We start from the raw sequence: 7,032 nt of genomic DNA, 5'->3' as shown, positions 1-7,032 counted from the left end.
TAAGTTTATTTGAACAGTGAGAGACAGAATAACAAAAAAAAAATCCAGAAAAACGCATGTCAAAAATGTTATAAATTGATTTGCATTTTAATGAGAGAAATAAGTATTTGACCCCTCTGCAAAACATGACTTAGTATTTGGTGGCAAAACCCTTGTTGGCAATCACAGAGGTCAGACGTTTCTTGTAGTTGGCCACCAGGTTTGCACACATCTCAGGAGGGATTTTGTCTCACTCCTCTTTGCAGATCTTCTCCAAGTCATTAAGGTTTCGAGCCTGACGTTTGGCAACTCGAACCTTCAGCTCCCTCCACAGATTTTCTATGGGATTAAGGTCTGGAGACTGGCTAGGCCACTCCAGGACCTTAATGTGCTTCTTCTTGAGCCAATCCTTTGTTGCCTTGGCCGTGTGTTTTGGGTCATTTTCATGCTGGAATACCCATCCACGACCCATTTTCAATGCCCTGGCTGAGGGAAGGAGGTTCTCACCCAAGATTTGACGGTACATGGCCTCGTCCATCTTCCCTTTGATGTGGTGAAGTTGTCCTGTCCCCTTAGCAGAAAAACACCCGCAAAGCATAATGTTTCCACCTCCATGTTTGATGGTGGGGATGGTGTTCATGGGGTCATAGGCAGCATTCCTCCTCCTCCAAACACGGCGAATTGAGTTGATGCCAAAGAGCTCCATTTTGGTCTCATCTGACCACAACACTTTCACCCAGTTCTCCTCTGAATCATTGAGATGTTCATTGGCAAACTTCAGACGGGCCTGTATATGTGCTTTCTTGAGCAGGGGGACCTTGCGGGCGCTGCAGTCCTTCACGGCGTAGTGTGTTACCAATTGTTTTCTTGGTGACTATGGTCCCAGCTGCCTTGAGATCATTGACAAGATCCTCCCGTGTAGTTCCGGACTCATTCCTCACCATTCTCATGATCATTGCAACTCCACAAGGTGAGATCTTGCATGGAGCCCCAGGCCGAGGGAGATTGACAGATATTTTGTGTTTCTTCCATTTGCGAATAATCACACCAACTGTTGTCACCTTCTCACCAAGCTGCTAGCGATGGTCTTGTAGCCCATTCCAGCCTTGTGTAGGTCTACAATCTTGTCCCTGACATCTTGGAGTGCTCTTTGGTCTTGGCCATGGTGGAGAGTTTGGAATCTGATTGGTTGATTGCTTCTGTGGACAGGTGTCTTTTATACAGGTAACAAGCTGAGATTAGGAGCACTCCCTTTAAGAGTGTGATCCTAATCTCAGCTCGTTACCTGTATAAAAGACACCTGGGAGCCAGATATCTTTCTGATTGAGAGGAGGTCAAATACTTATTTCCCTCATTAAAATGCAAACGAATTTATAACATTTTTGACATAGGTTCTTCTGGATTTTTTTGTTGTTATTCTGTCTCTCACTGTTCAAATAAACCTACCATTAAAATTATAGACTGATCATTTCTTTGTCAGTGGGCAAACGTACAAAATCAGCAGGGGATCAAATACTTTTTTCCCTCACTGTATGTTAAATGGGCAAAAACATTGCCCTCCCCCCCAAAAAATATAGGCATTAGAGAGAATAAAGATTAATTTTATGTTTTGAGGGGCGGTTAGTTCTGTCAAATGGTCGGGCTAATTTTGTTTACGCTATGATATCGAAACAAGTTACGGGATGTTGATATTGTGATCATTTTACAAAAAAAGTTGGTTGTAATACAGTAAAAAGGCATTTAATTTATATATTGGAATGAACTGAGACATTAATTTAATTTAAATAGAAAAGATGTACAATAAATGTGTAATAACCTGTTGGAAGGATGAAGTGGGTTTCTGTCTCACTTCTGGGTCTGCTGAAGGTTGAGCTGGGATCTTGTCACTTGGTGTCTGCAACAAAATACAACAATAAATATTCTGTATTATAATCTATTTAATTAAAACTGAGAAAATCATCAGTGTATATACACTGCTCAAAAAAATAAAGGGAACACTTAAACAACACATCCTAGATCTGAATGAATGAAATAATCTTATTAAATACTTTTTTCTTTACATAGTTGAATGTGCTGACAACAAAATCACACAAAAATTATCAATGGAAATCAAATTTGTCAAACCATGGAGGTCTGGATTTGGATTCACCCTCAAAATTAAAGTGGAAAACCACACTACAGGCTGATCCAACTTTGATGTAATGTCCTTAAAACAAGTCAAAATGAGGCTCAGTAGTGTGTGTGGCCTCCACGTGCCTGTATGACCTCCCTACAATGCCTGGGCATGCTCCTGATGAGGTGGCGGATGGTCTCCTGAGGGATCTCCTCCCAGACCTGGACTAAAGCATCCGCCAACTCCTGGACAGTCTGTGGTGCAACGTGGCGTTGGTGGATGGAGCGAGACATGATGTCACAGATGTGCTCAATTGGATTCAGGTCTGGGGAACGGGCGGGCCAGTCCATAGCATCAATGCCTTCCTCTTGCAGGAACTGCTGACACACTCCAGCCACATGAGGTCTAGCATTGTCTTGCATTAGGAGGAACCCAGGGCCAACCGCACCAGCATATGGTCTCACAAGGGGTCTGAGGATCTCATCTCAGTACCTAATGGCAGTCAGGCTACCTCTGGCGAGCACATGGAGGGCTGTGCGGCCCCCCAAAGAAATGCCACCCCACACCATGACTGACCCACCGCCAAACCGGTCATGCTGGAGGATGTTGCAGGCAGCAGAACGTTCTCCACGGCGTCTCCAGACTCTGTCACGTCTGTCACCTGTGCTCAGTGTGAACCTGCGAGAGCACAGGGCGCCAGTGGCGAATTTGCCAATCTTGGTGTTTTCTGGCAAATGCTAAACGTCCTGCACGGTGTTGGGCTGTAAGCACAACCCCCACCTGTGGACGTCGGGCCCTCATACCACCCTCATGGAGTCTGTTTCTGACCGTTTGAGCAGACACATGCACATTTGTGGTCTGCTGGAGGTCATTTTGCAGGGCTCTGGCAGTGCTCCTCCTGCTCCTCCTAGCACAAAGGCGGAGGTAGAGGTCCTGCTGCTGGGTTGTTGCCCTCCTACGGCCTCCTCCACGTCTCCTGATGTACTGGCCTGTCTCCTGGAAGCGCCTCCATGCTCTGGACACTACGCTGACAGACACAGCAAACCTTCTTGCCACAGCTCGCATTGATGTGCCATCCTGGATGAGCTGCACTACCTGAGCCACTTGTGTGGGTTGTAGACTCCGTCTCATGCTACCACTAGAGTGAAAGCACCGCCAGCATTCAAAAGTGACCAAAACATCAGCCAGGAAGCATAGGAACTGAGAAGTGGTCTGTGGTCACCACCTGCAGAACCACTTCTTTATTGGGGGTGTCTTGCTAATTGCCTATAATTTCCACCTGTTGTCTATTCCATTTGCACAACAGCATGTGAAATGTATTGTCAATCATTGTTGCTTCCTAAGTGGACAGTTTGATTTCACAGAAGTGTGATTGACTTGGAGTTACATTGTGTTGTTTAAGTGTTCCCTTTATTTTTTTGAGCAGTGTATATAAAGCGGTGACAAAATACATGCAAGAAGGGACATGTATTTATATATTTTATAATTCTTTGACAGATCCTATACATTATAATATATTAAAGCAGATGTACTTACCAGAGCACGCCATGGCCACTGAGATTCTCCATAATCATAGGTTATTTCACTCTCTGCTTGAATGTTTTCAATAGCAAACAAGCAAAGATGAGGTTTACATTGGACTGTCATCTTTTTCATTTTGCAATTTGGTGACCTGTGGGCATCATTTACCAGCCGCCCCAGTGAACCGTCTTCGCAGGATGCATCTATGCTAAAATTGAAGAGGGAAACAGATTTACGTTTTCTCCACAAAACATATAAACATATAGAGATTAACTGATGTCTTATAGGGCTTTACTTACCACCATGAGCCATTGTTCCATTCAAAATCAAACAAGAAAGCATTTTGCTTTTCCGTATACTTCCCCTGCCTCTTGTCCCATTCATATTGCGATATAAACTCCCCACGGTACTCGAGGACAAAGGATCCCTTTTCAATTGGTGCTGAGGCAAATACACCACGTCCTGATACAACAAAGTTAAGAACTTAGTATCAAGTAATACAGTTCAAATTAGGTTAATGAATTGCAGATGATCAGACCCATTTAGCCTGCTTATCAATGTGTATGATTTAATATTTAGGGGAAAGATCCATTGCAGGGGTGCAAACTGGTAAGGACCCAAAAAGGTGTCAACATTAAAAATAAATTTGGTCTGAAAACTATGAAAATCACGAGGAGACGTATTTTATGTTGGATTTAATGACAGATCTACAGCTAAAAACTGAAAAGCCGAAACAATGGCGTTAAAGCGGGGCAAAAAGAGATGTGATCCCAGGTAAGGTTCCAGCAGTTATCACCGCTAGACCTGCAGTGACTTGCACCGCTGAGTCTGCCTTTGACTCCCCGCTTTAGACCGCTTTATTGCAGACTTTGTATTTAAGGACATTAGCGTACACAAAAAAGTCCCAAATCACACAGGCAGGGATTACGCACCCACTCGTGTTGTGAACATGATTCTCTGTCGGTAGGCCTACACGGCGGTGCATTTTCGCTGTTAACTTGAATGGTGCCGTATTTGTTCTACGCGCTGATACGAATCATTCACATGTATTGTACATTTTTATCATTTAAATGCTTCTACATTCCGTTTATTGATGGGGTTGTTATGATCAAATGTTAAAAACATTTTTTGAATTTAAATCACATTACCGGCTTTCACACATAGCACGAACGGTCTGCCGACTGGCCAAGGAAATTACCACCAATATCACACATTCTAATAGAAGTTGGGAGGTGTAGTTCATAAATCTTGAATCTTTTTCCCCATCCCCCAACTGCTTGCAAAAGAATCACAACATAACTTCTGAAATTGGATGTTAAAGCCGTATGTGTCTAATGCAGCGGTACGCAGTGATTTTTTCACTTGTGTAAGACTTGAATGTGTTTCAAATGACATCCCAATATGGTATGACCCAATAAGTGTAGCGTGTGTGTATAACATACCTTTATAGTCATTGATCCATTTGACTTTATAACAAGGCTTGTCACTTCCAGAAATAATAAAATGAATAGCCTCAGCCTCAGGACTAAGTCTGGCTCTTCGTTTTGACATGCTCTTCAATTGCCCATGTGCTCCTCAACTAGAAAACATCTACATTGGATGACAAAAAGTCAGCGAGACAAATACAGAAAAGACTAATACTTGATTTGAATCGAATAAGGATATATCAAATGGTATTAGTCTGCCTTTAGTCATATCGTGCTCATGTTCTTACTAATGCAGTATCTGGTTAGCTTATTAGGCTAACCGATCAGTGCAAACCTTATGCAACTGCAATCACAATAGCAATCTTTTCACAGTAAGCACAGTAAGCAATCTTAACACCTTCAAAGATAAATACTGTTATAAAAGTATAGTACTGTAAACTCTACAAATAACATTATCTGAACTGAACAACCAATATCATCACTTTGGCTTTAAATGGAAAAACATGATAGTGCTAAGTAACATTTGTAGTCAAGAACACTTAAATGTAAGAACACCTTAGATAATAACTATCTCTTTAGTTGTAAATGAAGAAAAATAAATGTATTACTTTCATTTCTCTTGCACTTCTTCCAGTTCTGAATTTTCCAAGTGGCAAAAGTCCTTTTCATTCCTTTCAGCTAATTTGCTAACATTAGCTTATCTGGCTAATTGATGCTAAATTACGTTTTTATTTGAGGGATTTAGGGGGATTTTATGATAATAAATAAATAATATGCCATTTAGCAGACGCTTTTATCCAAAGCTTAGTTATAGTTGACTATGATGACATGTATTATGTGTAATCAAGTAAATCTATCTTGAATAGTTGGAAAGTGTGCTCAAACAAAATCAGGATATGTCACGTAACTAAAGTGTGTCACGTGACTAAAGTGTGTCACGTGACTAAAGTGTGTTTAAAGTGTGTTAATGTTCCAAAACTGACCACTAGGTGGCGTATTCACAGGTGAGCAAAAAGCGTAAACACACACACACACTTCAAATCATGAGATTGTGACATTTAAAGACTTTTCAGATTTTTGGTTTAGGGGCATTCTATGGTCGTCTAGAACACTGTAGTGAGCTCGGAAAAATGAGGACTCCAAAAATGTCCTCATATTTCCGAGCGTCCTGACATTGAAGGTGAGTTGTCATAAAATTGTCTTCATATGTCACCAAAACGAGTACACACACACACACACACAGGACCCATGCACTGGACCCACACACACACACACACACACACACACACACACACACACAGGACCCACGCACTGGACACACACACACACACACACACACACACACACACACGCACACACACACAGTCTTTATATAACTTAGTCCAAGTGGTGGTAAGAATGTTTGTCTTAACTAGCCTGATAACTCCAACATGTCTGATATGAACATTGACATAAACCCTCTACATACTTGAGTTTCTCCAGTCTGCAGTGTGGATCCTCCAGTCCAGCAGAGAGCAGTCTGACTCCTGAGTCTCCTGGGTGATTGTAGCTCAGGTCCAGCTCTCTCAGGTGTGAGGGGTTTGACTTCAGAGCTGATACCAGAGAAGCACAGCCTTCCTCTGTGACTAGACAGCCTGACAGCCTACAAAGAGTCAAATCATATTAAAACCACACTGCTATTCTTTGGTGGTGAAAATAGTGACAGTATATTTTTTCTACATATTCAGATATATCAGTGTCCTGAAACCTACCATATATATTCATAAATTAATGTATCATTATTAGAAATGACAAATTATCAAAGTATTGCTTGTAGAGATAAAAATGTATATTACAAATATTTGAGTAGACTGACCAGAGCAGTTTAAAAAGCAGTTTCAGTCAAAAGACAGACAGTGAGGTATCAGATTTAGATTGTATTGAGTATACAGTCCACACCATATATAGTTTGACAGTGAAGCTAACATTTTAAATGTGGCTCTATACTCCAGC

At 41.7% G+C, this 7,032-nt stretch overlaps 1 long non-coding RNA gene across 1 annotated transcript; it reads right to left on the bottom strand.

Moving 5' to 3' along the window:
- Window positions 1-3,634: 3,634 nt before the first annotated feature.
- Window positions 3,635-5,559, bottom strand: LOC311114222. The gene is made up of 3 exons (XR_014611083.1): window positions 5,056-5,559; window positions 3,913-4,075; window positions 3,635-3,821 (listed from the first exon to the last, which is right to left on the bottom strand). It is a non-coding gene; the product is annotated as an uncharacterized lncRNA (long non-coding RNA).
- Window positions 5,560-7,032: the final 1,473 nt, after the last annotated feature.

This window comes from Coregonus lavaretus (assembly GCF_964263955.1).
Source record: "Coregonus lavaretus genome assembly, contig: HAP1_SCAFFOLD_612, whole genome shotgun sequence".
Lineage (NCBI taxonomy): Eukaryota > Metazoa > Chordata > Actinopteri > Salmoniformes > Salmonidae > Coregonus > Coregonus lavaretus.
The sequence above is the reverse complement of the archived record's forward strand: the minus strand, read 5'-3'. Positions and strand labels throughout refer to the sequence as shown.